Source organism: Schistocerca serialis, unplaced genomic scaffold (assembly GCF_023864345.2).
Source record: "Schistocerca serialis cubense isolate TAMUIC-IGC-003099 unplaced genomic scaffold, iqSchSeri2.2 HiC_scaffold_1362, whole genome shotgun sequence".
Classification (NCBI taxonomy): domain Eukaryota; kingdom Metazoa; phylum Arthropoda; class Insecta; order Orthoptera; family Acrididae; genus Schistocerca; species Schistocerca serialis.
The window spans coordinates 43056652-43072798 of NW_026047583.1; positions in this window are offsets into that span (position 1 = coordinate 43056652).

Sequence of the window (16147 nt, forward strand, 5' to 3'; positions counted from 1 at the left end):
TCAAAACATAGACAGTAAGAAGAGTCAGACTTCTTCTACTTAAGTCGGTATTGTGCCTTTTGTATTTAATTCCGAAGCAATTTCTGTGTTTCGTCGTCAATAAGAAGGTCAGAATGATACAGTAAACCTGAAGTGAAGCATCGGAATCTATAACTAGTGTCACAGGAATGGTTCACAACATATACAGTAAGAAAAGTCAGTTTTCTTGTACTTTAGTCGGCATTGTGCCTTTTGTACTTACTTCCGATGCAATTTCTGTGTTTCATCGTCATTAAGAAGGTCAGAGGGATACAGTAAACCTGAAGTGAAGCATCGGAATCTAAAACCGGTCTCACAGGAAAGGTACAAACATAGACAGTAAGAAGAGCCAGTCTCCTTTTACTTGAGTCGGCATTGTGCCTTATGTATTTAATTCCGATGCAATTGTTGTGTTTCATCGTCAATGAGACGGTCAGAGGGATAGAGTAAACCCGAAGTGAAGCATCGAAACATATTACTAGCGTCACAGGAATGGTTCAAATCATAGACAGTAACAAGGCTCAGTTTTCTTGAACTTAAGACGGCATTGTGCATTTTGTATTTAATTCCGATGCAATTTCTGTGTTTCATCGTCAATAAGAAGGTCAGAGGGAACAGTAAACATATAGTGAAGCATCAGAATCTAAAACTAGTGTCTCAGGAATGGTTCATAACATAGACAGTAAGAAGAGTCAGTTTTCTTGTACTTAAGTCGGCATTGTGCCTTATGTATTTAATTCCGATGCAATTTTTGTGTTTCATCGTCAATAAGAAGGTCAGAGGGATACAGTAAACCTGAAGTGAAGCATCGGAATCTATAACTAGTGTCACAGGAACGGTTCAAAACATAGACAGTTATAAGAGTCTGTTTTCTTGTACTTAGGTCGGCATTGTGCCTTTTGTATTTAATTCCGATGCAATTTGTGTGTTTCATCGTCAATAAGATGGTCAGAGGGATACAGCAAACCTGAAGTGAAGCATCGGAATCTATAACTAGTGTCACAGGAATGGTTCAAAACATAAACAGTAAGTATTGTCAGATTTCTGGTACTTAAGTCGGCATTGTGCCTTTTGTATTCAATTCCGATGCATTTTCTGCGTTTTCTCGTCAATAAGAAGGTCCACCGGATACAGTAAACCAGAAGTGAAGGATCGGAATCTAGAACCGGTGTCACAGGAAAGTTTCAAAGCCTAGACAGTAAGGAGAGCCAGTCTTCTTGTACTTGAGTCGGCATTGTGCCTCTTGTATTTAATTCCGATGCAATTTCTGTGTTTCATCGTCAATAAGAAGGTCAGGGGGATACAGTAAACCTGAAGTGAAGCATCGGAATCTATAACTAGTGTCACAGGAATTGTTCAAAACATAGACAGTAAGAAGAACCAGTTTTCTTGTACTTAAGTCGGTATTGTGCCTTTTGTATTTAATTCCGATGCAATTTCTGTGTTTCGTCGTCAATAAGAAGGTCAGAGGGATACAGTAAACTTGAAGTGAAGCATCGGAATCTATAACTAGTGTCACAGGAATGGTTCACAACATATACTGTAAGAAGAGTTAGTTTTCTTGTACTTTGGTTGGCATTGTGCCTTTTCTATTTAATTCCGAAGCAATTTCTGTGTTTCGTCGTCAATAAGAAGGTCCACGGGATACAGTAAACCTGAAGTGAAGCATCGGAATCTAAAACCGGTCTCACAGGAAAGGTTCATAACATAGGCAGTGAGAAAAGCCAGTCTTTTTGTATTTGAGTCTGCGCTGTGCTTTTTGTATTTAATTCCGGTGCAATTTCTGTGTTTCATCGTCAATAAAAAGGTCAGCGGGATTCAGTGAGCCTGAAGTGAAAATTCGGAATCTGTAACTAGTGTCACAGGAATGGTTCAAAACATAGAAGGTAAGAAGAGTCAGTCTTCTTGTACTTAAGTCGGCATTGTGCCTTTTGTATTTAATTCCGATGCAATTTCTGTGTTTCATCGTAAATAAGAGGGTCAGAGGGATACAGTAAGCTTGAAGTGAAGCATCGGAATCTATAACTAGTGTCACAGGAATGGTTATAAACAAAGACAGTAAGAAAAGTAAGTTTTCTTCTTCTTAAGTCGGCATTGTGCCTTTTGTGTATAATTCCGATTCAATATCTGTGTTTCATCGTCAATAAGAAGGTCAGAGGGAACAGTAAACATATAGTGAAGCATCAGAAACTAAAACTAGTGTCACAGGAATGGTTCATAACATAGACAGTAAGAAGAGTCAGTTTTCTTGTACTTAAGTCGGCATTGTGCTTTTTCTATTTAATTCCGATGCAATTTCTGTGTTTCATCGTCAATAAGGTGGTCAGAGGGATACAGTAAACGGAAGTGAAGCATCGGAATCTATAACTAGTGTCACAGGTATGGATCAAAGCATAGAAAGTAAGAAGTGTCAGTTTTCTTGAACTTAAGTCGGCATTGTGCTTTTGTATTAAATTCCGATGCAATTTCTGTGTTTCGTCGTCAAGAAGAAGGTCCAAGGGATACAGTAAACCTGAAGTGAAGCATCGGAATCTATAACTAGTGGCACAGGAATGGTTCAAAACATAGACAGTAAGAAGAGTCAGTTTTCTTGTACTTGAGTCGGCATTGTGCCTTTTGTATTTAATTCCGATGCAATTTCTGTGTTTCGTCGTCAATAATAAGGTCCAAGGGATACAGTAAACCTGAAGTGAAGCATCGGAATCTAAAACCGGTCTCACAGGAAAGGTTCATAACATAGCCAGTAAGAAGAGCCAGTCTTCTTGTATTTGAGTCGGCATTGTGCCTTTTGTATATAATTCCGATGCAATTTCTGTGTTTCATCGTCAATAAGAAGGTCAGCGTGATTCAGTAAGCCTGAAGTGAAGAATCGGAATCTATAACTAGTGTCACAGGAATGGATCAAACATAGACAGTAAGAGGAGTCAGTTTTCTTGTACTTAAGTGGGCATTGTGTCTTTTGTTTCTAATTCCGATGAAATTTCTGTGTTTCATCGTCAATAAGAAGGTCAGAGGGATACAGTAAACCTGAAGTGAAGCATCGGAATCTAAAACTAGTGTCACAGGAATGGTTAAAAGTATATACAGCAAGAAGAGTCAGTTTTCTTGTACTTTAGTCGGCATTGTGCCTTTTCTATTTAATTCCGATGCAATTTCTGTGTTTCGTCGTCAATAAGAAGGACCACGGGATACAGTAAACCTGAAGGCAAGCATCGGAATCTAAAACCGGTCTCACAGGAAAGGTTAATAACATAGACAGTAAGAAGAGCTAGTCTTCTTGTATTTGAGTCCGCGTTGTGCCTTTTCTATTCAATTCCGATGCAATTTCTGTGTTTCATCGTCAATAAGAAGGTCAGCGGGATTCAGTAAGCCTGAAGTGAAGAATCAGAATCTATAACTTGTGTCACAGGAATGGTTCAAAACATAGACAGTAAGAAGAGTCAGTCTTCTTGTACTTAAGTCGGCATTGAGCCTTTTGTATTTAATTCCGATGCAATTTCTGTGTTTCATCGTCAATAAGAAGGTCAGAGGGATACTGTAAGCTTGAAGTGAAGCATCGGAATATATAACTAGTGTCACAGGAATGGTTCAAAACAAAGACAGTAAGAAAAGTAAGTTTTCTTGTACTTAAGTCGGCATTGTGCCTTTTGTATTTAATTCCGATGCAATTTCTGTGTTTCATCGTCAATAAGATGGTCAGAGGGATACAGTAGACCTGAAGTGAAGCATCGGAACCTATAACTAGTGTCACAAGAATGGTTCAAATCATAGACAGTAAGAAGAGTCTGTTTTCCTGTACTTAAGACGGCATTGTGCCTTTTGTAATTAATTCCGATGCAATTTCTGTGTTTCATCGTCAATAAGAAGGTCAGAGGGATACAGTAAACCTGAAGTGTAGCATCGGAATCTATAACTAGTGACACTGGATTGGTTCAAAACACAGACAGTAAGAAGAGTCAGTTTTCTTGTACGTAAGTCGGCATTGTGCCTTTTGTATTTAATTCCGATGCAGTTTTTGCGTTTCATCGTCAATAAGAAGGTCAGAGGGATACAGTAAACCTGAAGTGAAGCATCGGAATGTATAACTAGTGTCACAGGAATGGTTCAAAGCACAGACAGTAAGAAGAGTCAGTATTCTTTAACTTAAGTCGGCATTGTGCCTTTTGTATTTAATTCAGATGCGATTTCTGTGCTTCGTCGTCATTAAGAAGGTCCAAGGGATACAGTAAACCTGAAGTGAAGCTTCGGAATCTATAACTAGTGTCACAAGAATAATTCAAAACATAGACAGTAAGAAGAGTCAGTTCTCCTGTACCTAAGACGACATTGCGCCTTTTGTATTTAATTCCGATGCATTATCTGTGTTTCATCGTCAATAAGAAGGTCAGAGGGATACAGTAAACCTGAAGTGAAGCATCGGAATCTATAACTAGTGTCACAGGAATGGTTCAATACATAGACAGTAAGACGAGTCAGTTTTCTTGTACTTAAGTCGGCATTGTGCTTTTTGTATTTAATTCCGATGCAATTTTTGAGTTTCATCATCAATAAGAAGGTCAGAGGGATACAGTAAACCTGAATTGAAGCATCGGAATCTATAACTAGTGTAACAGGAATGGTTTAAATCACAGACAGTAAGAAGAGCCAGTCTTCTTGTATTTAATTCCGACGCAATTTATGTGTTTGATCGTCAATAAGGAGGTCCGAGGGATACAGTAAACCTGAAGTGAAGCATCGGAATCTATAACTAGTGTCACAGGAATGGTTCAATACATAGACAGTAAGACGAGTCAGTTTTCTTGTACTTAAGTCGGCATTGTGCCTTTTGTATTTAACTCCGATGCAATTTTTGTGTTTCATCGTCAATAAGAAGGTCAGAGGGATACAGTAAACCTGAATTGAAGCATCGGAATCTATAACTAGTGTAACAGGAATGGTTTAAATCACAGACAGTAAGAAGAGCCAGTCTTCTTGTATTTAATTCCGATGCAATTTCTGTGCTTCGTCGTCAATAATAAGGTCCAAGGGATACAGTAAACCTGAAGTGAACCATCGGAATCTAAAACCGGTCTCACAGGAAAGGTTCATAACATACACAGTAAGAAGAGCCAGTCTTCTTGTATTTGAGTCGGCATTGTGCCTTTTGTATTTAATTCCGATGCAATTTCTGTGTTTCATCGTCAATAAGAAAGTCAGCAGGATTCAGTAAACCTGAAGTGAAGAATCGGAATCTATAACTAGTGTCACAGGAATGGTTCAAAACATAGACAAATAGAAGAGTCTGTCTTCTTGTACTTAATCGGCATTGAGCCTTTTGTATTTAATTCCGATGCAATCTCTGTGTTTCATCGTCAATAAGAAGGTCAGAGGGATACAGAAAACCTGAAGTGAAGCATCGGAATCTATAACTAGTGTCACAGGAATGGTTCAAACAGAGACAGTAAGAAGAGTCAGTTTTCGTGTACTTAAGTCGCCATTGCGCCATTTGTATTTAATTCCGATTCAATTTCTGTGTTTCATCGTTAATAAGAAGGTCAGAGGAATACAGTAAGCTTGAAGTGAAACATCGAAATATATAACTAGTGTCACAGGAATGGTTCAAAACATAGACAGTAAGAAGAGTCAGTTTTCTTGTACATAAGACGGCATTGTGCCTTTTGTATTTAATTCCGATGCAATTTCTGTGTTTCATCGTCAATAAGGAGGTTAGAGGTATTCAGTAAACCTGAAGTGTAGCATCGGAATCTATAACTAGTGTCACAGGAATGGTTCAAACATAGACAGTAAGAAGAGGCAGTTTTCTTGTACTTAAGTCGTCATTGGGCCATTTGTATTTAATTCCGATGCAACTTCTGTGTTTCATCGTTAATAAGAAGGTCAGAGGGATACAGTAAGCTTGAAGTGAAACATCGAAATATATAACTAGTGTCACAGGAATGGTTAAAAACATAGACAGTAAGAAGAGTCAGTTTTCTTGTACATAAGACGGCATTGTGCCTTTTGTATTTAATTCCGAAGCAGTTTTTGTGTTTCATCGTCAATAAGAAGGTCATAGGGATACAGTAAAACTGAATTGAAGCATCGGAACCTATAACTAGTGTCACAGGAATGGTTCAAAACATAGACAGTAAGAAGAGTCAGTTTTCTTGTACATAAGTAGGCATTGTGCCTTTTGTATTTAATTCCGATGCAATTTCTGTGTTTCGTCGTGAATAATAAGGTCCAAGGGATACAGTAAACCTGAAGTGAAGCATCGGAATCTAAAACTGGTGTCACAGGAAAGGTTCCTAACATAGACAGTAAGAAGTGCCAGTCTTTTAGTATTTGAGTCGGCATTGTGCCTTTAGTATTTAATTCCGATGCAATTTCTGTGTTTCATCGTCAATAAGAAGGTCAGCGGGATTCAGTAAACCTGAAGTGAAGAATCGGAATCTATAACTAGTGTCACAGGAATGGTTCAAAGCATAGAAAGTAAGAACAGTCAGTTTTCTTGTACTTAAGTGGGCATTGTGTCTTTTGTTTTTAATTCCGATGAAATTTCAGTGTTTCATCGTCAATAAGAAGGTCAGAGGGATACAGTAAACCTGAAGTAAAGCATCGGAATCTATAACTAGTGTCACAGGAATGGTTCAAAGTATATAAAGCAAGAAGAGTCAGTTTTCTTGTACTTTAGTCGGCATTGTGCCATTTCTATTTAATTCCGATGCAATTTCTGTGTTTCGTCGTCAATAAGGAGGTCCACGGGACACAGTAAACCTGAAGGCAAGCATCGGAATCTAAAACCGGTCTCACACGAAAGGTTCATAACATAGACAGTAAGAAGCGCCAGTCTTCTTGTATTTGAGTCGGCGTTGTGTCTTTTCTATTTAATTCCGATGCAATTTCTGCGTTTCATCGTCAATAAGAAGGTCAGCGGGATTCAGTAAACGTGAAGTGTAGAATCAGAAACTATAACTTGTGTCACAGGAATGGTTCAAAACATAGACAGTAAGAAGAGTCAGCCTTCTTGTACTTAAGTCGGCATTGAGCCTTTTGTATTTAATTCCGATGCAATTTCTGTGTTTCATCGTCAATAAGAAGGTCAGAGGGATACAGTAAGCTTGAAGTGAAGCATCGGAATATATAACTAGTGTCACAGGAATGGTTCAAAACAAAGACAGTAAGAAAAGTAAGTTTTCTTGTACTTAAGTCGGCATTGTGCCTTTTGTATTTAATTCCGATGCAATTTCTGTGTTTCATCGTCAATAAGAAGGTCAGAGGAATACAATAGACCTGAAGTGAAGCATCTGTATCTATAACTTGTGTCACAAGAATGGTTCAAATCATAGACAGTAAGAAGAGTCAGTTTTCCTGTACTTAAGACGGCATTGTGCCTTTTGTAATTAATTCCGATGCAATTTCTGTGTTTTATCGTCAATAAAAAGGTCAGAGGGATACAGTAAACCTGAAGTGAAGAATCGGAATCTATAACTAATGACACAGGAATGGTTCAAAACATAGACAGTAAGAAGAGTCAGTTTTCTTGTACTTAAGTCGGTATTGTGCCTTTTGTATTTAATTCCGATGCAATTTTTGCGTTTCATCGTTAATAAGAAGGTCAGAGGTATACAGTAAATCTGAAGTGAAGCATCGGAATGTATAACTAGTGTCATAGGAATGGTTCAAAACATAGGCAGTAAGAACAGTCAGTTTTCTTGAACTTAAGTCGGCATTGTGCCTTTTGTATTTAATTCCGATGCAATTTCTGTGTTTCGTCGTCAATAAAAAGGGCCAAGGGATACAGTGAACCTGAAGTGAAGCTTCGGAATCTATAACTAGTGTCACAAGAATAAGTCAAAACATAGACAGTAAGAAGAGTCAGTTTTCCTGTACTTAAGACTTCATTGTGCCTCTTGTATTTAATTCCGATGCAATTTCTGTGTTTTATCGTCATTAAGAAGGTCAGAGGGATACAGTAAACCTGAAGTGAAGCATCGGAATGTATAACTAGTGTCACAGGAATGGTTCAAAACATAGACACTAAGAAGAGTCAGTTTTCCTGTACTTAAGACTTCATTGTGCCTCTTGTATTTAATTCCGATGCAATTTCTGTGTTTTATCGTCATTAAGAAGGTCAGCGGGATTCAGTAAACCTGAAGTGAAGAATCGTAATCTATAACTAGTGTCACAGGAATGGTTCAAAACATAGACAAATAGAAGTGCAAGTCTTCTTGTACTTAATTGGCATTGAGCCTTTTGTATTTAATTCCGATGCAATCTCTGTGTTTCATCGTCAATAAGAAGGTCAGAGGGATACAGAAAACCTGAAGTGAAGCATCGGAATCTATAAGTGGGGTCACAGGAATGGTTCAAAGCAATGACAGTCAGAAGAGTCAGTTTTCTTGTACTTAAGACGGCATTGTGCCTTTTGTATTTAAGTCCGATGCAATTTCTGTGTTTCATCGTAAATAGGAAGGTCAGAGGGCTACAATAAAGCTGAAGTGAAGCATCGGAATCTATAACTAGCGTCACAGGAATGGTTAAAAACATAGAGAGTAAGATGAGACAGTCTTCTTGTACTTAAGTCGGCATTGAGCCTTTTGTATTTAATTCCGATGCAATTTCTGTATTTCATCGTCAATATAAGGTCAGAGGGATACAGTGAGCCTGAAGTGAACCATCGGAATCTACAACTAGTGTCACAGGAACGGTTCAAAACATAGACAGTAAGAAGAGTCAGTTTTCTAGTACTTAAGTAGGCATTGTGCCTTTTGTATATAATTCCGATGCAATTTCTGTGTTTCATCGTCAATAAGAAGGTCAGAGGGATACAGTAAACCTGAAGTGAAGCATCGGAATCTATAACTAGTGTCACAGGAATGGTTCAAAACTTAGACACCAAGAAGAGTCAGTTTTCTTGTACTTATGTCGGCATTGTGCTTTTTGTATTTAATTCCGATGCAATTTCTGTGTTTCATCGTCAATAGGAAGGTCAGAGGGATACAGTAAACCTGAAGTGAAGCATCGAAATCTATAACTAGTGTCACAGGAATGGTTCAAACATAGACATTAAAAAGATTCAGATTTCTTGTACTTAAGTCGACATTGTGCCTTTTGTATTTAATTCCGTTGCAATTTCTGTGTTTCATAGTGAATACGAAGGTCAGAGGGATACAGTAAACCTGAGGTGAAGCATCGGAATCTATAACTAGAGTCACAGGAATGGTTCAAAACATAGACAGTAAGAAGAGTCAATTTTCGTGTACTTAAGTCGGCATTGTGCCTTTTCTATTTAATTCCGATGCAATTTCTGCGTTTCATCGTCAATAAAAAGGTCAGAGGGATACGGTAAACCTGAAGTGAAGCATCGGAATTTATAACTATGTCACATGAATGGTTCAAAACATAGACAGTAAGAAGAGTCAGTTTTCTTGTACCTAAGTCGGCATTGTGCCTTTTGTATTTAATTCCGATGCAATTTCTGTAATTCATCGTCAATAAGAAGGTCAGAGGGATACAGTAAACCTGAAGTGAAGCATCGGAATCTATAACTAATGTCACATGAATGGTTCAACTCATAGACAGTATGAAGAGTCAGTTATCTTGTACTTAAGTCGGCATTGTGCCTTTTGTATTTAATTCCGATGCAATTTCTGTAATTCATCGTCAATAAGAAGGTCAGAGGGATACAGTAAACCTGAAGTGAAGCATCGGAATCTATAACTAATGTCACATGAATGGTTCAACTCATAGACAGTATGAAGAGTCAGTTATCTTGTACTTAAGTCGGCATTGTGCCTTTTGTATTTAATTCCGATGCTATTTCTGTGTTTCATCGTCAATATGAAGGTCAGAGGGATACAGTAAACCGGCCGTGAAGCATCGGAATCTATAACAAGTGTCACAGGAATGGTTCGAAACATAGACAGTAAGAAGAGTCAGTTTTCTTGTACTTAAGTGGGCATTGTGTCTTTTGTATTTAATTCCGATGAAATTTCTGCGTTTCATCGACAATAAGAAGGTCAGAGGGATACAGAAAACCTGAGGTGAAGCATCGGAATCTATAACTAGTGTCTCAGGAATGGTTCAAAACATAGACAGTAAGAAGAGTCAGTTTTCTTGTACTTAAGACGGCATTGTGCCTTTTGTATTTAATTCCGAAGCATTTTCTGTGTTTCATCGTCAATATGAATGTCAGACTGATACAGTAAAGATGAAGTGAAGCATCGGAATCTATAACTAGTGTCACAGGAATCGTTCAAAACTTAGACAGTAAGAAGAGTCAGTTTTCTTGTACTTAAGTCGTCATTGTGCCTTTTGTATTTAATTCCGATGCAATTTCTGAGTTTCGTCGTCAATAAGAAGGTCGGAGGGATACAGTAAACCTAAAGTGAAGAATCGGAATCTATAACTAGTGTCACAGGAATGGTTCAAAACATAGACAGTAAGAAGAGTCAGTCTTCTTTTACTTAAGTCGGCATTGTGCCTTTTGTATTAAATTCCGATGCAATTTCTGTGTTTCATCCTCAATAAGAAGGTCAGAGGGATACAGTAAACCTTAAGTGAAGCATCGGAATCTATAACTAGTGTCACAGGAATGGTTCAAAACATAGACAGTAAGAAGAGTCAGTTTTCTTGTACTTAAGTCGGCATTGTGCCTTTTGTATTTAATTCCGATGCAATTTCTGTGTTTCATCGTCAATAAGAAGGTCAGAGGGATACAGTAAAACTTAAGTGAAGCATCGGAATCTATAACTAGTGTCACAGGAATGGTTCAAAACATAGACAGTAAGAAGAGTCAGTTTTCTTGTACTTAAGTCGGCATTGTGCCTTTTGTATTTAATTCCGATGCAATTTCTGAGTTTCATCGTCAATAAGGAGGTCGGAGGGATACAGTAAACCTAAAGTGAAGAATCGGAATCTATAACTAGTGTCACAGGAATGGTTCAAAACATAGACAGTAAGAAGAGTCAGTCTTCTTTTACTTAAGTCGGCATTATGCCTTTTGTATTAAATTCCGATGCAATTTCCATGTTTCATCTTCAATAAGAAGGTCCGAGGGATACAGTAAACCTGAAGTGAAGCATCCGAAACTATAACTAGTGTCACAGGAGTCATTCAAAACATAGACAGTAAGAAGAGTCAGTTTTCATGTACTTAAGTCGGCATTGTGCCTTTTGTATTTAATTCCGATGTAATTTCTGTGTTTCATCGTTAATAAGAAGGTCAGAGGGATACAGTAAACCTTAAGTGAAGCATCGTAATCTATAACTAGTGTCACAGGAATGGTTCAAAACATAGACAGTAAGAAGAGTCAGTTTTCTTGTACTTAAGTCGGCATTGTGCCTTATGTATTTAATTCCGATGCAATTTCTGTGTTTCATCGTCAATAAGAAGGTCAGAGGGATACAGTAAAACTTAAGTGAATCATCGGAATCTATAACTAGTGTCACAGGAATGGTTCAAAACATAGACAGTAAGAGGAGTCAGTTTTCTGGTACTTAAGTCAGCATTGTGCCTTTTGTATTTAATTCCGATGCAATATCTGTGTTCCATCGTCTATAAGAAGGTCAGAGGGATACTATAAACCTGAAGTGAAGCATCGGAATCTATAACTAGTGTCACAGGAATGGTTCAAAACATAGACAGTAAGAAGAGTCAGTTTTCTTGTACTTAAGTCGGCATTGTGCCTTTTGTATTTAATTCCGATGCAATTTCTGTGTTTCATCGTCAATAAGAAGGTCAGAGGGATACAGTAAAACTTAAGTGAATCATCGGAATCTATAACTAGTATCACAGGAATGGTTCAAAACATAGACAGTAAGACTAGTCAGTTTTCTTGTACTTAAGTCGGCATTGTGCCTTTTGTATTTAATTGCGATGCAATTTCTGTGTTTCATCGACAATAAGGTGGTTAGAGTGATACAGTAAACCTGAAGTGAAGCATCGGAATCTATATCTAGTGTCACAGGAATGGTTCAAAACATAGACAGTAAGAAGAGCTAGTCTTCTTGTACTTGAGTCGGAATTGTGCCTTTTGTATTTAATTCCGATGCAATTTCTGTGTTTCATCGTAAATAAGAAGGTCAGAGGGCTACAGTAAAGCTGAAGTGAAGCATCGGAATCTATAACTAGCATCACAGGAATAGTTCAAAACATAGAGAGTAAGATGAGACAGTCTTTTTGTACTTAAGTCGGCATTGAGCCTTTTGTATTTAATTCCGATGCAATTTCTGTGTTTCATCGTCAATATAAGGTCAGAGGGATACAGTGAGCCTGAAGCGAAGCATCGGAATCTATAACTAGTGTCACAGGAACGGTTCAAAACATAGACAGTAAGAAGAGTCAGTTTTCTTGTACTTAAGTCGGCATTGTGCATTTTGAATTTAATTCCGATGCAAATTCTGTGTTTCGTCGTCAATAAGAAGGTCCAAGGGATACATTAAACCTGAAGTGAAGCATCGGAATCTATAACTAGTGTCACATGAATGGTTCAAATCATAGACAGTAAGAAGAGTCAGTTTTCTTGTACTTATGTTGGCATTGTCCCAATTATATTTAATTCCGATTCAATTTCTGTGTTTCATCGTCAATAAGATCGTCAGAGGGTACAGTAAACCTGACGTGAAGCATCGGAATCTACAACTAGTGTCACAGGAATGGTTCAAAACATAGACAGTAAGAAGAGTCAGTTTTCTAGTACTTAAGTAGGCATTGTGCCTTTTGTATATAATTCCGATGCAATTTCTGTGTTTCATCGTCAATAAGAAGGTCAGAGGGATACAGTAAACCTGAAGTGAAGCATCGGAATCTATAACTAGTGTCACAGGAATGGTTCAAAACTTAGACACCAAGAAGAGTCAGTTTTCTTGTACTTATGTCGGCATTGTGCTTTTTGTATTTAATTCCGATGCAATTTCTGTGTTTCATCGTCAATAAGAAGGTCAGAGGGATACAGTAAACCTGAAGTGAAGCATCGAAATCTATAACTAGTGTCACAGGAATGGTTCAAACATAGACATTAAGAAGAGTCAGATTTCTTGTACTTAAGTCGACATTGTGCCTTTTGTATTTCATTCCGTTGCAATTTCTGTGTTTCATAGTGAATACGAAGGTCAGAGGGATACAGTAAACCTGAGGTGAAGCATCGGAATCTATAACTAGAGTCACAGGAATGGTTCAAAACATAGACAGTAAGAAGAGTCAATTTTCGTGTACTTAAGTCGGCATTGTGCCTTTTCTATTTAATTCCGATGCAATTTCTGCGTTTCATCGTCAATAAAAAGGTCAGAGGGATACGGTAAACCTGAAGTGAAGCATCGGAATCTATAACTAGTGTCACAGGAATGGTTCAAAACATAGACAGTAACAAGAGTCAGTTTTCTTGCACTTAAGTCGGAATTGTGCCCTTTGTATTTAATTCCGTTGAAATTTCTGTGTTTCATCGTCAATAAGAAGGTCAGAGGGATACAGTAAACCTGAAGTGAAGCATCGGAATTTATAACTATGTCACATGAATGGTTCAAAACATAGACAGTAAGAAGAGTCAGTTTTCTTGTACCTAAGTCGGCATTGTGCCTTTTGTATTTAATTCCGATGCAATTTCTGTAATTCATCGTCAATAAGAAGGTCAGAGGGATACAGTAAACCTGAAGTGAAGCATCGGGATCTATAACTAATGTCACATGAATGGTTCAACTCATAGACAGTATGAAGAGTCAGTTATCTTGTACTTAAGTCGGCATTGTGCCTTTTGTATTTAATTCCGATGCTATTTCTGTGTTTCATCGTCAATATGAAGGTCAGAGGGATACAGTAAACCGGACGTGAAGCATCGGAATCTATAACAAGTGTCACAGGAATGGTTCGAAACATAGACAGTAAGAAGAGTCAGTTTTCTTGTACTTAAGTGGGCATTGTGTCTTTTGTATTTATTTCCGATGAAATTTCTGCGTTTCATCGTCAATAAGAAAGTCAGAGGGATACAGAAAACCTGAGGTGAAGCATCGGAATCTATAACTAGTGTCTCAGGAATGGTTGAAAACATAGACAGTAAGAAGAGTCAGTTTTCTTGTACTTAAGACGGCATTGTGCCTTTTGTATTTAATTCCGAAGCATTTTCTGTGTTTCATCGTCAATATGAAGGTCAGACTGATACAGTAAAGATGAAGTGAAGCATCGGAATCTATAACTAGTGTCACAGGAATCGTTCAAAACTTAGACAGTAAGAAGAGTCAGTTTTCTTGTACTTAAGTCGTCATTGTGCCTTTTGTATTTAATTCCGATGCAATTTCTGAGTTTCATCGTCAATAAAGAGGTCGGAGGGATACAGTAAACCTAAAGTGAAAATCGGAATCTATAACTAGTGTCACAGGAATGGTTCAAAACATAGACAGTAAGAAGAGTCAGTCTTCTTTTACTTAAGTCGGCATTGTGCCTTTTGTATTAAATTCCGATGCAATTTCTGTGTTTCATCCTCAATAAGAAGGTCAGAGGGATACAGTAAACCTTAAGTGAAGCATCGGAATCTATAACTAGTGTCACAGGAATGGTTCAAAACATAGACAGTAAGAAGAGTCAGTTTTCTTGTACTTAAGTCGGCATTGTGCCTTTTGTATTTAATTCCGATGCAATTTCTGAGTTTCATCGTCAATAAGGAGGTCGGAGGGATACAGTAAACCTAAAGTGAAGAATCGGAATCTATAACTAGTGTCACAGGAATGGTTCAAAACATAGACAGTAAGAAGAGTCAGTCTTCTTTTACTTAAGTCGGCATTATGCCTTTTGTATTAAATTCCGATGCAATTTCCATGTTTCATCTTCAATAAGAAGGTCCGAGGGATACAGTAAACCTGAAGTGAAGCATCCGAAACTATAACTAGTGTCACAGGAGTCATTCAAAACATAGACAGTAAGAAGAGTCAGTTTTCATGTACTTAAGTCGGCATTGTGCCTTTTGTATTTAATTCCGATGCAATTTCTGTGTTTCATCGTTAATAAGAAGGTCAGAGGGATACAGTAAACCTTAAGTGAAGCATCGGAATCTATAACTAGTGTCACAGGAATGGTTCAAAACATAGACAGTAAGAAGAGTCAGTTTTCTTGTACTTAAGTCGGCATTGTGCCTTTTGTATTTAATTCCGATGCAATTTCTGTGTTTCATCGTCAATAAGAAGGTCAGAGGGATACAGTAAAACTTAAGTGAATCATCGGAATCTATAACTAGCGTCACAGGAATGGTTCAAAACATAGAGAGTAAGATGAGACAGTCTTCTTGTACTTAAGTCGGAATTGAGCCTTTTGTATTTAATTCCGATGCAATTTCTGTGTTTCATCGTCAATATAAGGTCAGAGGGATACAGCAAGCCTGAAGTGAAGCATCGGAATCTATAACTAGTGTCACAGGAATGGTTCAAAACATAGACAGTAAGAAGAGTCAGTTTTCTTGTACTTAAGTCGGCATTGTGCATTTTGAATTTAATTCCGATGCAAATTCTGTGTTTCGTCGTAATAAGAAGGTCCAAGGGATACATTAAACCTGAAGTGAAGCATCGGAATCTATAACTAGTGTCACATGAATGGTTCAAATCATAGACAGTAAGAAGAGTCAGTTTTCTTGTACTTATGTTGGCATTGTCCCAATTATATTTAATTCCGATTCAATTTCTGTGTTTCATCGTCAATAAGATCGTCAGAGGGTACAGTAAACGTGACGTGAAGCATCGGAATCTATAACTAGTGTCACAGGAATGGTTCAAAACATAGACAGTAAGAAGAGTCAGTTTTCTAGTTCTTAAGTAGGCATTGTGAGTTTTGTATATAATTCCGATGCAATATCTGTGTTTCATCGTCAATAAGAAGGTCAGAGGGATACAGTAAACCTGAAGTGAAGCATCGGAATCTATAACTAGTGTCACAGGAATGGTTCAAAACTTAGACACCAAGAAGAGTCAGTTTTCTTGTACTTATGTCGGCATTGTGCTTTTTGTATTTAATTCCGATGCAATTTCTGTGTTTCATCGTCAATAAGAAGGTCAGAGGGATACAGTAAACCTGAAGTGAAGCATCGAAATCTATAACTAGTGTCACAGGAATGGTTCAAACATAGACATTAAGAAGAGTCAGATTTCTTGTACTTAAGTCGACATTG